Here is a 15,789-nt window from a genome sequence, read left to right on the forward strand (position 1 = left end):
ACAGTGAGTACTTTGACAGTCTAGACAGTGGTGAAGAAGACAGTGAAGGGTCAACTGTAAAGCGTAAGAGAAGGTATCCCGAGTGGAAGAAAAAGCGGGACTGGAGTTAGACAGTGGAATTAAGTGTAGGGTTGAGGTTTACGAACCCGAAAGAATTTAAAGAAGCATTGCAACTATTCGTAGTGCAAAATAACTTTGATTAAAAGTATGTGCATAACGACAAAAAACGGGTTACCGCTCACTGTAAATCGTTATGTCACTGGAAAATACATGCCTCCTGGACGCCATGTAGAAAGTATTTTCAGATCAAGACTCTCCATGATGAGCATAACTGTGGCAGTGATTACTACAACAAGAAGGCAACTATCAGGTGGGCTGCAAATCGATATGTAGAGATTTTTCAAGACCAAAGAAGCTTTAAGGCTAGGGCGTTGAGGGAAATGATACGCCGAGAGTACAACGTGCAGATGACAATATTGAGTTGCCATCGTGCAAAGAAGATGGCAATCGAAATCCTCGATGGAAGAGATGGTGAACAATATTGTCACACCCGAGAGTATTACAATGCATTGCGGAAGTGGAATCCCGGTAGCTCGGCTTACATCCAAAGGGATGGAGTGTTCTTCCAGAGGATGTATGTTTCTTTGACGGCATGTAAAGAAGGATTCTTGGCAGGATGTAGGCCGATGATATGTGTTGATGCATGTTTCATTAAGACAAAATGGGGTGGGCAGTTGCATGCCGCAATCGGCCGTGACGGTAATGATGACATATATCCTATTGCATTTGCGGTATGCGAGACCGAGAACTAGGACACATGGACATGGTTCTTGGTCCAACTGTTGGAGGATATTGGGCTTCCGCGGGAGCATATGTGGTCGTTCATGTCGGACCGACAGAAGGTAATATCTAATACAATTATCGTATGGTCATTTTTATTTTAATAACATTTGTTTGATATTTATTTATTGTTTACACAGGGACTAATCGATGCTCTGGAGGATCTAATGCCCGGCCTCGAGCATCGTTATTGTGTTAGGCACCTGCATGCAAACATGAAGGGGAAGGGATGGAAGGGGAAGGAGTTCAAGGACGCGTTATGGGGTACAGCTAGGGCACCCAATGAAGTCCAATTTAAGTACTACTTCTCTGTCATTTGAGGTATGGACAAAAAAGCTCTCGAGTACATTGAGGGGGTTGACCCAAAAATGTGGGCAAGGCACGCATTTCGAACCACCAGCTGCAGCGACATCTTGCTAAATAATGTCGCCAAGAGCTTCAATGCTTGGGTGTTGGAAGCAAGAGGCCAGCCGATACTAACTTGTTTCGAGACTATACGGCTGCAGATTATGAACCGGTTCAGTCAGAAAAATGCTGGGGCAGCAACGACATCGAATGTAATTTGTCCAAAGATTGTGAAGAAGTTGGAGAGAAACAAGTTAGAGGCGAAGAACTATATTTGCCGGTGGAGCAATCAAATGCAGTTTGAGGTCGATAGTGCCCATGAGTCTCGGCGGGTGGTGGATCTTCAAGGAAGAACATGTGGCTGTGGGAGGTGGCAACTTAATGGTATTCCTTGTCCACATGCAGTTTGTGCAATATACCTCAATAAAGGAAAACCTGAGACTTATGTCAGCCATTGGTACATGATGGATACGTACAGAAAGTCCTATGCCTCCAGGATTAGTCCTATGCCTGGCCCGGATGAATGGCCTGTCGATGAGGGTGTGGAACCTATAGAACCACCGCAGCGAAGGAAATAGAGTGGGAGTCCCAAAAAACAGAGGAAAAGAGGAGTTGATGAGCAGCTAGACGAGAGCATCAAAGTGAGTCGCAAGGGATACGATGTGCGGTGTGGAAATTGTGGTGAAAAGGGGCACAATGCTAGGAGTTGCCGTGAACCCGACAACCCGAATAGAAAGAAGTATCCCAAACAGCCTAGGAAATTGAAGGTAGATATTTCTAGTCGAATAACTATATTTCTATTTACTGGTTCAATGACTATATTTCTGTAACTAATATGTTTGTCAAATATGGGTAGGGAAGCACATCAAGGGCAGGGCCATCAGGTGCAAGCCCATCTGCCCCTGCATGCCCACCTACCCCTGCAGGCCCACCTACCCCTGCAGGTCCATTAGGTGCAAGCCCATCTGCCCCTGCAGGTCCATTAGGTGGAAGCCCATCTGCCCCTGCAGATCCATTAGGTGCAAGCCCATCTGCCCCTGCAGGTCCATCAGTTCAACCGGCAAGGACACCTAGAAGACGAAGCATACCTCGAGGAACAAGCATACGTCGAAGACCAAAAGAAAGGAGAATGTCTTCCGTGTACAAGAGGCAACCAAAGGTTGGCCACATACTAATTTTTTTTGTTACCCTATGTGGGCTGGTTAATTGTTATTTAAATACATGTTGATTGACCTATCTCTTGGTTGGGTTGCAGCAAGGTGGATCACAACCAATTCAAATAGATTGATGTACAAGACAAAGACAAGACACATTTTGTGTTGATGGATGCTTGTATCCGGGTTGTGGATGCCCGTGAGTATTGTTAATGTATTGTGTTACCCTACTGGGTGTTCATGTGATGTGCACATATTTTGTGTTGTATTGATATTTTGCAAAAATGGCTGTTGATGTACATATTTGTACATGTTTGATTATTGGATGCACATATTGTTAATGTATTTTGTTACCCTACTGGATGTGTACTGGTTGTTGATGTAACTATTTGCACATATATCCTATTGCATTTATTTGTAATTAAGGCACAGGTTGCTCGTGATACATATTAAAACCCATACGTAGGTACTATATGTGATACTTATCTAAAACCTAGGTACCTACTTTGATATAACTGGAAACATGAGGTACTCTTTGTGATACTGCCTGAAGGGCAATGGAATAAATTGTTTGGACCCAAAATCTGAGCACAGCGTGTACATTTGTTGACCAATTGCAGCATGAAGAGATATTGTTTGTGTTTTACATTAAAAACATGTTAAAACCCATACGGAGGTACTATATGTGATACTTATCTAAAACCTAGGTACCTACTTTGATTTTACCGGAAACATGAGGTACTCTCTGTGATACTGCCTGAAGGGCAATGGAATAAATTGTTTGGACCCAAAATTTGAGCACAGCGTGTACATTTGTTGACCAATTGCAGCATGAAGGGATATTGTTTGTGTTTTACATTAAAAACTTATTAAAACCCATACAGAGGTACTATATGTGATACTTATGTAAAACCTAGGTACCTACTATGATATAAATGGAAACATGAGGTACTCTCTGTGATATTGCCTGAAGGGCAATGGAATAAATTGTTTAGACCCAAAATTTGAGCACAGAGTGTACATTTGTTGACAATTGCAGCATGAAGGGATATTGTTTGACATAACAAATTAACAATATTTCTCCAGCAGCTCCATCCATAAAACTTACATACTTCTCATAAATATACAAAATACATATCCAAACTACACAATCTACAATTCATATCTCAAACTACATTTCATTTCATAAGTGCAACACAAGCAATCAACAGAATTGTAAACCATGAGAAGAACAAAGCATACATCAAAAATTTCTCTCTTGTCCTATAGCTGTCATTTTCCTTCTCTAGACACCTGATGATTTCCATTTGTTTATCATCCCACTTCTGTGATTGCCTAACTCTTTCCATGCAACTGACATTTTCATTCTCCAAATCTTTAACCCTTGTTACCAAAGTACCATTTGCATCCTCTACTTCGTTAAGCTTCTTGGTAATCTCATCTAAGACCTCCACACCCCTTGCACAAGTTGGCTTGTCCAGCCATTTGAAAAATTTGCATGCAGCTTTTGTCTGCATGTTGAAGTATAGCATTCAGTTAGCAAAAACTCACGACCGACTATCTATAATTATAACAAAATGCTTACTCTTGAGTTGTAAGTGGCGCAACCCCAAAATCTTCTTCCAGGGTTTTCCCTAGTCCACGAGGTCTTCAATGGGGCTGGTAAATCGCAGAAACAGAAATAGGATATGTCAACACGGCCCACTGAGGACGATCCGGATGATGACTTCAAGGAACGGACAACACAAAACACATAACAAACAAAAAATTGTCTAAATCTTCAAACGGAAATTAAGGAAAAAATTAAAAATTTACAAATTTTTTTAAAAAATTTGAGCCTAAGAACCGACCTTGTCTAAACCACGGGAAACTTCCTTCCCTTTGGAATCTCGTGTGCGACAAGAAGCCATCAACTTTTATCCACCCATAACAACCAAGAGTTTCGGTTTTTATAACCTCATCACTTTGCCTAACAACCGACAAGCATTTGTTCCAAAAACCAAAACAAAGATTCAACCGACAATCACAATACACAATCCATATATATATAGCACGAAACAAACTTTTAAAAACACAAAAATGGGCAAAATACCTCGGAATGTGCCGACTTGATGAGCGAGCGAAATTCACTTTCTTCGACGTCCGGCCGAGGTTAGGTGAAATCCCCTTTCTTCGACGTCCGGGAGGGAGTCGGCCGGTTCAGTGGAGTCGACGGGAGAGAAATCGAGCGAGAGTCCGGGAGTCCGGGAGGGAGTCGGCCGGTCGAGAGAGAGTTGGTCGAGGGGGATTTTAGGGATTAGGGTTCTTCACTTCTTCACTTCACAAGTTCATTTTAGGGATTTTGATTTCTTTCTCAGATTAACGATGAAATGATTTAAGTTTTTTTGTTTGAAATATTTGAGTTTCAGTTTTGAGTCTCTTAAATTGCAGAAAATAGTTTTCCCCCCAAAATAAAAAAATGACGTGGGTGTGTGATGTGGAGGTGTTTGGGTGATTTGGAAATTAAGTGGATGCTGACGTGTTTCACTGGACAGGTGTCGACATTCCAGTGGTGCTAAGTGTCAGTGACGTGGCGAGCCGTTAGTTTTTGGAAGGAGAAGTTAACCGAGGTACTTATTTGGTCATTTCCCAAAATTTAGGTATCATCTGTGATGCGAATTGAAACTCAGGGACTAAAAAATAAAGTTGTCAAAACTCAGGGACTAAAAAGGTGTTTAACCCTTATTTTTTTTATAGATACATAAACAAAATTACATCAGGAAAGAAGAAACACAACAAGGGTTTGGCAACCCAAAATTTAAACTAAGACCAAAAGTACGTGGGGGCACATTCGAAGATGCGGGTCATTTGATTTGTGGCATGGATGCCAAGAACTGGGGCCACCAGTAAAGGTGGTATATGATGTTTAAAGAGTCCCAAGACCCAAACATCGAAACATGGGTAAACAAAGAGAAGTCGCAACAGAAAAGCCCAAAACAACAACAAAAACATCAACACAAAAGCGAAAACAAAAACAATAACAGAGGTTCGGTTGAGTGGAAAGGACTGGGAGCCACCATCGATGGCTCGTGAGGGGCACGCGCTGCCGATGGAAGGCCTCTCGCCAGCAGGAAGCGTAGGAATCATCGAAATCTGTCGCAAGCCATGTGAGGGGAAGGCTGGTGGGGGGCATCGATGCATGGGCGGGGATTGGGAACATGACGACCAGCGGTAGACTCGAAAGATGACGGCGAACCCACTGGTGAAGAGCGTGTCGTGCAATAATAGGCAGAGGAGCGTAGATCTAACCAAAGATTTCGACCCTAAAACCTGTCCAATAATCGCACAAAACACGGTGGGTGGAGATGGTAAAAACCGGTGGTCTCTATGTTGAGGAGATTGAAACCATAAAAAACATATACATCGCCGGAAATAGAACCAGCAGGATGGTAACCTCATAAGAGGTGGAAGCTTCGGAAACATGGGGGAAAAGAAGGTGGTTGGGTAGAGAGATGACCTTATAAGAGGTGGAAGCTACAAGAAAAAAAGGGGGGGGGGGGGGGGGGGGAAGCTTTTGGCTTCCCTCCCAAGTCGGTTTGCACAAAGAGGTTTTCAGGGGTTAAAAAGAGAGAACAGAGCGAAATCCTAACTATTTTTTTTTTCAAACCCCAATTATTGGCTTGCCTTAATTTATGCAAAAAAAAAAAAAAAAAAATTACAAAACCATTAATACCCAAATATAAATTCTAAAATATATTTCATCTTTTTAGAATAGAATACACATTCCCAAACATGTTTTTCCAATTCTTTTTTCTTTTTTTCTTTTTTTTTTTTTTTTTTTTTTTTTAATTTTTTATCTTTTTCTAAACTATTCAAACTCATTTTATTTTTTATTTTCAAAATTTTGAAAACAAAAAACAAAAACAGATACAACATAATAGACTTCCAAACAAGCCCAATAAAGCTTGTAGCCTTATCTCCAAATCTTGTGTTAGAGAAGAAAAATATCAAAGGATAATCATAAATATAGCTCAACATTGTTTCATTGTAGGACAATATCAACCAAAAAATGAAATGTGTTGGTACAGTTTCCTGTATGGTGACAGGTCAGCTCTGGGTTAGACCTCTTGGATTAGAAGCAACGACCCGATCTCGATTGGTCCACAAAGCCAGGACCTACAAAACAGGAAAGGCAAGCTGGGGGTTGGCCGGCTGGACCTCCTCTGATGGCTAAGTTGGAGAATTTAAAAGAGCGAGTAAATGCTAACTTGCTAGGTATACATGCCTTTATTCTTATTTATAGTTCTACTTTTCTTCACCCATGTTGTGAAGATATGCTAAAATCACTGCATTAATGACCATTCGTCATAGCTAATGATGTGCATATTAACCTGATATGATATGAAGATACTCGAGATGACATCCTAAGTCACGCGAGCCGCCTGGCCTCGGCGGCGTGTTAGACATTTAATCCGATTTGATGTTCTAAGTATGCGATCTCATTAAATGCTGAAGATACCAATAAATGCTAGACACTTCAATAAATGCGGGAAGTCCTCTGCCTTGGGCTCCTCTCTCCTATGGGAGGCAAGTGCTCCTTACCTCCTTTCTGTATCGGGAGGCCTCTTGGCGTAACCTTAACGATTTTGAGAGTTAAAATCAAATCCGGTTCTCCAGGCGCGTCCTCTTCTAGGAGAGTCGTCTCGTCAGCCGAGTGTAGCTGGGCCTCTTGGGTGACATTCAGCCGGATGGCCCAAATTACGAGTCGACCCTGATAGGGCCCAACTCTCCTTTTAGACCCAATTGGGCCTTGGGGATGATTATTCCCCAATAGCTACCCCCCCTTAATGCTTTCATCTTAGACTTGAGATGAAGAGAATTAAACGCAGAGTTCACAATTTAATGGGTCTCAATTCTTCCTCATCGTCAATAGTCTCCATTATGGCGTTCAAGTTAGGTGTCGCTCCAAATCTCGAGCTACAAAATCTGCAGCGTCAATGAGGGGAACCATTTATGATGGCCTTCTTATTTTTAAGCGTGCACTGCACCCAGGGACAAAGTCAGAAGTCCTTATGGGCAGGGGCAAGTGGTAAAAAAAAATTATTGACAGGGGCCAATAGGCTAAATTTTTAATTTTTTAGCTTATATTTTTTTTTTTTTTTTTTAAGGAAATTGGGGGGGGGGGGGGGGGGGGCCATGGCCCCTGCTAGCCCCCCCTCCCTCTGTCTCTGACTGCACCTGGCGTATTCATTGCCTCATAAGGTGCAAGTGCATGAAGGCTCGTTCCCTATAAATACTTCTCCCATTTCCAAAGCGGTCTCTGAACAGATCCTCGCTTAGGGATAGAGAAAATGCCTTCAACCAAAGGTTTCATGGCTCCAATGCTGGTGCAATATCTGCATCTTTTGCTATGGCTCATGGGGTTCTCTTTTCGGATACGGTTCCGAACATTGATGTCCTTCATACCCTAAGTCGTTTGGGAGCGAGCTATCAAGTTCCTGGCCCTGGACTGCCCTTCTTTTGTCACCCCGTTTTGGAGGAAAGACTAGGATGTGTAATCTTTGGCTTTAAAGGCATTGGGACGTATCATCTCCGGCTTTACGTCCTTTGATTCCTCTTGGTTCTCGAAAGCGGTACAGAGCCTTTACGGCGTCAAGCAGCGCCATTCAACTCTGAAGGTTCGGACCTCAGAGGAAGTTTGCCTTGGTGCGTCCTACCTTCCCAAGTGGGAAAGTGCCAAGAGGATTCGTTGGGTATGCGAGGTCGCTTCCAAGTCCTCAGCGTTCAGAGTTCTTTCTACAAATCTTGCCCATTTGGCAGCTTTCCAAGCCTCAGGACTTAAGCTTCGACAATGAGACAATTGTTCCTCAGCTTTGGACTGACGATGAGACAAGTTTTTCCCGAGCTTTGAACTTCTAAATTTCTGAAACCCCCTAGCTTCCTAACCTTGTAATCTTTGAATTCTTTATAATAAAATTATTATTCAATAAAATGCTTGATTCTTTAACTTCATTGATCTCACCATTTCTAAGTACTTGGATTAATTAAATAAATCCCTTTCACTGAGACTACGCCCACACTCCTCCAAACAACCTTGGCTCTTAAGCCTGATTCACGACCTTAACGTAGGGCTATGAGGTCGGGAGTCCCAAGGTCTCCTTATTGGGTTCTTTCGGGAATTGCGTCCCATGGGAGAAAGTGCTCTCAGATCGTTTAGGGCGGATTCACAAGATCAATCTTTATGATTTCAAATCCGACCCATCAATTCGAGGTTTGGGCTGGACCTCGAGAAATCCGAAATTCAAACTTGTCTTTTTGCCTTTCATTAGAATTAGTAATGACGAAGGACACCTCAAATCCCGCAATTCAAGGTTCGAGACACCACCATAATGAGGCTCATTGAACTTTTGAAAGATGCCCGCAATAATGATTCGTGTCATTTCTCCTGACACGTGCAGTGATATCTCAACGGCCGTCACTTCGGTTTTTGGGCCAGAAATTTGACAGCTATCGCTTCATCTTTCGGGCACGTGTGGCCTCCGGTCCACTCGTTGTTATCCTTCTATAAGTACTCCTTTATCCCTTCTCTCTTTTATCCTTTAGTCTTTGCCTTCAGTATCCTTCTTGCTTTAAGTTTCTCTTTTCTTCCTAAATTCTCCCTTTTGCGAAATGGCCCCAAAAAGTAGACCCGAAATTGCGACTGGAGCTCAACCGAAGACGGCAGGTGAGCAGGCCTCTGCCAGCGCCGTTGCTCTTCATCCGCTTGAAAGTCGGGGGAAGCCACCCTCTTTTTGCGGCACAAAGATATCCTTCGTTACAACTACGATACCAGTCCATCCGTCCAGCTCCATTTCCAGGATCTGGATACTCAGACAATAGAAAGGGGTGATGTTGCCCTCTTCTAGAGGATGTTCATGGCGGGCCTCCAGCTTCCATTCCCTAATATTGCTGGGGATCTCCCAAGAATCCTGGGGGTCGCTCAGAGCCAGATTGTACCCAACGCCTGAAGATATCTATTTGCCTCATATTTTGTGGAAGAATGTGCTCGGAACTAGAATGAGCATCGAGCAATTTCTGAACATATACTGCCCTTTGATGAGCAAGGACGGTCTCGTGGAGATCCTAGTTCATCAAGATCCCATGTTCATCCATTTGAATCAAGGGAAATACTCCAATAACAAGTATTGGAAGGAGCAGATCTTTCAAGTTTCTTGGGAGTAGGGGTGGGCGCGGGCCGGATTGGGCCGGGTTTACATGATTTCTACAACCCGCCCCACAGTGAACGGATTTAAAAATCAAGATCCGCAACCCGAGTATTTAATGGTCAATCCGATGGGCCACGGGTACCACAGATTGGGGGCGGGTTTTGCGGGTTCGGGTATTCTATTTGTTTTTCTTCTTATTATTTTTACAAATATATTCTGGGCCCTAAAGGCCTAAACCATTCTGCAGGATTCAAGAATGGTATGTATGTGGTCCACGTCCATCCCCAATTCCTCAACATTCATCAACTAGAACAAACCTAACAGGCTAGCAATCAGTGTCACACTAGTCCACTGCTAGTCTGCTACTGATGCAAGCCTTCACACAAGGTTACCTAGCAATCACACAAGTAATTTAGTATTACTGTAATATATATTGTTCATCGTAGGATGCATCACAGCATCAATAATCAAAATAAATTTTAAATCAATAGCTTAGTTGCCTAAGCATGAACACAAAAAAAATTAAAAAGTTCCAACCAAAAAAAAAACATAAACTTGGTCCAATAGAAATTAAAAGTTCCAACAAAAGAATTAGAAACTTAGTCCAACTGTCCAACAAATTTAAAGTTCCAACCAAAATAAAAATAGAAACTTAATACAACAAAAATTAAAAGTCCCAACAAAAGAATAGAATCCATAATTTAGTAGAATCAATGAACAGAAAAAAAAAAATCAATAATTCCATCAACAGCTGAATGCTCTAAACCAGCAACAAAAAACAAGAAACCCTGCATGGCAGCATCTTCAACTAATCATCTTCAAGCAAAATGCTGACGTTCTTCAAAGTTATTTCTACAAAGGAGAATAATAATAAAAAAAAAAAAGATTTACAATCATAATTCAAATTTGATAAATAGAGTAAATGAATATATAAATAATAGAAAGCTCAATTATCTCTGAATCATAACCATTGCCACCGCTTATGGGTTTCGACCTTAACCAATTCTGTGAACATAGCAAGGCTTCAACTGTTGTTGGAGCCAACGAACTCCGAAAAGGGTCCAAAACACGCCCTCCAGTGCTAAAAGCCGACTCTGAAGCAACCGTTGTAATGGGAATTGCTAAAACATCCCGTGCTATTTGGGCAATTACTGGGAATTTGGTTGAGTTCACCTTCCACCAATTCAAAATATCAAAATTAACATTCATTTTCTTTACATCCTCCATCAAATACCGATCTAGTTCTGATTTGCTTTCTACATCACTTTTAGAAGCCCGGTACTTTTGAAACTTACTCATGAAATGAAATGAATTGTCAATACTCTCACTTTCATCTATTGTGGTTGACGAATCACTGCCCTTATGAACCCGAGAGGAACTCCCACCATTGTTGTCATAGTGATCATATAATTTGTCCAAGTGATACCTCAATTTTGTAATCATTCGAGTTGCTTGCTCAACACTAAGAACTTCTTTGAACCAATAATCTAATGAATCCAATTTGGTGCGTGGATCTAGAACAACTGCAACAAACAACATCAAGTTAACCCTATCAAGATCTCCCCAATACTTATTGTACTTCATCTTCATTTTCTCCGCCATGGCACTTAATACATAATCCCCACTCTCACTAAAAGCCTGTAAATGTGCTTGGATGCTACAAATCTCTTGGAAGTACATATTGGATGTCACATATAAAGAACCCAAAAGTCGCATGGTCACATCATAAAAAAGTTTTAAAAACTTGAGAAAGACCCTAACATTTTCCCAATCCTCAAAACCAGGAGGTCCCAAACCCCTTCTCCCTTGCCCTCCCTCAAACAACGTAGAAACAAAGTATCCATCTTCTTCTTCCATTAGATGTAAAGCATTTCGACATTTTTCAGCAGCTTCTAATATTTTATATGTGGAGTTCCATCTAGTTGGAACATCAAGACACAACAAACCCTTAAACTGAATTTTTTCTGTCTCCATACAAGCCTTAAATTTCTCAAATCTTGAAGGTGAAGACTTCACATATTTCACCGCATTTCGAACCTTCACAATAGAGTCGCTAACCTCTTTTAAACCATCAGTCACAATTAGATTAAGTATGTGTGCACAACACCTCATATGCATAAACTCATTATCCAATATGACACCCATCTTATCTCTGTTTTTCCTCTTTAAGTACTCAATAGCAGTATCATTGGCACTAGCATTGTCAACCGTGACGGTAAATATGCTACTAATACCCCACTCAAGCATACAAGACTCTATCTTCTTCCCAATAGTCTCTCCTTTGTGATTAGGAATTAAAGAAAAATTTATAATTCTTTTATGTAAAATCCAATCACTATCAATAAAATGGCAAGTGACACACATATAATTAAGGTTTTGAACTGAAGTCCACGTGTCAGTGGTAAGACAAATCCGAGCACCAGTTGTCAAGAACATTGCCCTAAGCTTTTCCTTCTCAGATATAAAGATCTTCATACAATCCTTCATCACAGTGTAACGGGAAGGAATTTTAAACCTAGATTCAACCGTCTTCATAAAATCGTGAAACCCTTCACCCTCCACAAATTTAAAAGGCAACTCATCCACAATTACCATCTCCCTTATTTTTTGAACATTATATTTCGCAATGACAAGATTGCCAACAGATCCTTCTCCCACTTGTCCTTCCTTCTTAGCATCAAAACTCAGCGTTGATTGTGACTTATCTAATTTGCCAAACCTACCAGGATATTTCTTGCAACTATTTCTAATATGTGATAACATGGATGAAGTACCTAGCCTTCTAGGGTGACAACTAAACAATTTGCTACAATAGTTGCATTTTGATTTAGGATCTTCAGGATCACCCCCCTCTATCTTGGTAAAATGTTCCCATACAATTGATTTTGCACATTTGGTTTAGGTTTTGGTGGGAGAGCTTCAACTGAATTAGGATTCTGAGTACTAACATCACCAACACTCTCAACATTCTCAGTATTAATTGGAGGCATAGTGCTATCTAAAAGACTAGAAGTAGGACTGGGAGAAGCTGAAGCACCAGCAATAGAACCAATATTCTTAGCACCACTATTTGCGTTACCAGCCATGAATCTACAATTAGGTTTTTTTTTTTTTTTAAAAAAAAAAAATCATTAACAATTTATCAAATATTGAACTTCATATATATAAAACATTCATAGCAAACACACACACACACACACACACACACACACACACACACACACACACACACACACACACACACACACACACACACACACACACACACACACACACACACACACACACATATATATATATAAAATTCATAGCAAACACATTTACAATCCATATAATTCGCAAACAAAGAACTCTTTCCTTAAGAACAAAAACATTTATATGCTTGTGCGCAATAAAGTATCGAAGGCGATATGTCCATAATAAGTTAATAACCATTAACCAAGTTTGCAAAGTAGGGGGACAATGTGCGTTTAATTAGCCACAAAAACAAATCACAAACCTGCTAACCCAATTCAGAATTGAAAATCCCAATTGATTCAACTTCACTAACAAATAAGAACAAGAAGAAAGAACAAAAATTACCAACAAACCCAATATCAAACTCAAAACTTTTCCAATAACCCTCCAAACAAAACCAAAATTTTTCCAAACTGATGCAAATGACTGAAAATGCAACAAGAACAATTGAAACAGCACCAACTAGTTTCTATTTTTTTAAACTTGATTAATCTAACAATTTGAAGTTGATGCCAAAGATTTTTGTTCCAGACTCAAACGGTAAAAAGATATGCCCTTGAGGCTGAAGTACCATTATAACACAATCAACCTTGCTTGAATACTTTTGGTAATTCTATAATATTAGCTTAAAATGAAAAAAAAAAAAAAAAAACCATTTTAAACTGGCATCTTTAAATGATCATCTTTCAGATTCTGGTGCTTAAACTGGCATCTTTAAACTAGTTTCTACAGGACTTTTCATAGCTTAAAATCCTTTGATAACCATGGTTTTCACACTCAAACAGTCTAGGTGATGAACTTACTGCTATTGAAGACAATTTGAACCTTAATTGAAAAAAAATATACATAGATTAAAATAAAAAAACCCACATCAAGATCAGATTCTGTTACCTGTTGAGAGTCTTGAGACTTTAAGACTGAAAGACTGAGGTTGAATTAGGGTGAAATCAACTGAAAAAAAATATAATAATAATAAAAAATAAAAATTATTGTCAGAAATCAGAATCATCAATAATCCTCCAACCTGCTTTAGTATTTCTCCAAATATACAACAAGCATGAAGCATCTAAATATCACAGAACTGACTTGTAAGCATCTAACTTGTATCAAAAACTTAAAAATTATTTTTTGGTTAGTACATCATAACTAAAAACAGGATTTGGTATCTGCCTTGAACCACACTTTTTCTATAGATTAGCATGCTATTGGTTAGTTATTCGATAGCATGCAAAAATACAAGCTTTTTTTTTCAACAAATTGAGCTCGGTAGGTGTCGTTTTTGAGAGAGAGAGAGAGAGAGAGAGAGAGAGAGAGAGAGAGAGAGAGAGAGAGAGAGAGAGAGAGAGAGAGAGAGAGAGATTGAACTACCTATACCAATGGTCGGCGGTGGAAGTTGAAGAGTGGAGATTTCTTCAGCAGAATCAGTATAGAGGAGTTGATGCACAAATCGTGTGGAAGATGAGTGATGGCCGACGAACACGGTTTTAAAGAGTGAAGATGAAGAACGGGAACCCATTTTATTCCAAACCCTAAATCGTATAAAAATCAAATTGTTGGCAAAAATTGGAAAGAATCAGTGATTCCTTGATCTTCGGAGCGCCGCTCTAGTTTGAAACTTTGAATCGTGCAGATTAGGGCTTCTTCTTTCTACTTGTGAGTCGCTGAAGACAGGAGATTTGGGGGAAAAGGGAAATCTCAAAATAAGCGGTATAGATTGAAGATGTACACGGGGTGGGGCGGGTCTGCGGTTGGGAGAAATATAAATTCCGCAACCCGCCCCAAAAACCACGGTTTTAATATCTTAGGATCCGCGATTTTAAACAGAAGCCTTATACCCGGTTTTCACGGGGTGGGTCGGCTCGGACCGGGTCGGTTTCATGGGTTTGGGTGGCGCTCCCGGAGGATCAGATGGTTCCGAGGGAATGGAGGCTACTAGTGGATGATTTAAGGATACTCTCCAGCCTCAGCGTAGACCAGAAAAAGGAAGTTGAGGATATGCTTCTTTACTCCCAGGACCCGATCAATTGGATAGACGAGGATATGGCTGGTATTGACTTCGACCATATTGTCACCAATGATGCCCTAAGGGAACACCTCGAGTATCACATTTCTGAGGGGCAAGATTCTCCTTGGCAAAAATAGGAAGCCCCGTGAAAAAGACTAGTACTTCCAAGGTGCCCACCACTAGGGGTTCAAAAAAAGCTTCCAAAGCCAAAGGGAAATCTCCGAAAGGAGGTTTTGCAGTGAGGAGCACTATACCAGGAAAGGTCTCTAAGAGGCTTCCGAAGAAAAAGAAAGCCCAGAAGTGGACTTTGCCGCAGCACGCTCCTCCAACGAAGGAGGCAGGGGGTTCAATCACTTCGGTAGCTAGCAAAGTTGTCCTCCATGCTGCTTCCGAGGTGCAGACCAAAGTCTACTCCAAAGGTTTAGAGGATCCTACCATGAGGCCGTCCCTAGAGGTCACGCTATCCACTCCCTGGATTGTTGCTAGGGAAAACGTTTCTGAGCTGAGGGAGGCCGTTCCGATTGTCTTGGCCAAAGGTCCCGTGGAAGACGCTGGAGTTTCAACGAAGGTAGCGATTTCAGAAGACCTAAGCCTTAACTTCCGCTCATTAGAAGAGGAAATGTCCATGGCCAGGGGCGATTTGAGATCTCCTCAGGACTCAGGTGGCGAGTTTGAACGAGTCCAGGAACCAGACGTTTTTGAGGAGGATATGATGAGTTTCCCCTAGGATAATCGAAGTTCAAGGGACGCATCAGTCAAAGAAATAGGCGGGGAGACTACTTCCGCCAATCAATAGGGGTTGCGTTAGCACCGAGTGAAGTCTTTGGTGAAGGGAAAACGTAAGGAAGTTAAAGCCAAATGTGAGGCTTCTAAGAGGTCGCGTACCGAGTGAAGATGCGATTTTATAAACGACCGTATCCTCGACATGGACCAAGTATTTGCTCCTCCACGATTTGAGTTCCTGGAAAGTCCAGCGTCCATTCCGGACGCCATTGCCCCTATACCTTTCATGCAAACTCAAGCC

This window comes from Alnus glutinosa, chromosome 3, assembly GCF_958979055.1.
Source record: "Alnus glutinosa chromosome 3, dhAlnGlut1.1, whole genome shotgun sequence".
Lineage (NCBI taxonomy): Eukaryota > Viridiplantae > Streptophyta > Magnoliopsida > Fagales > Betulaceae > Alnus > Alnus glutinosa.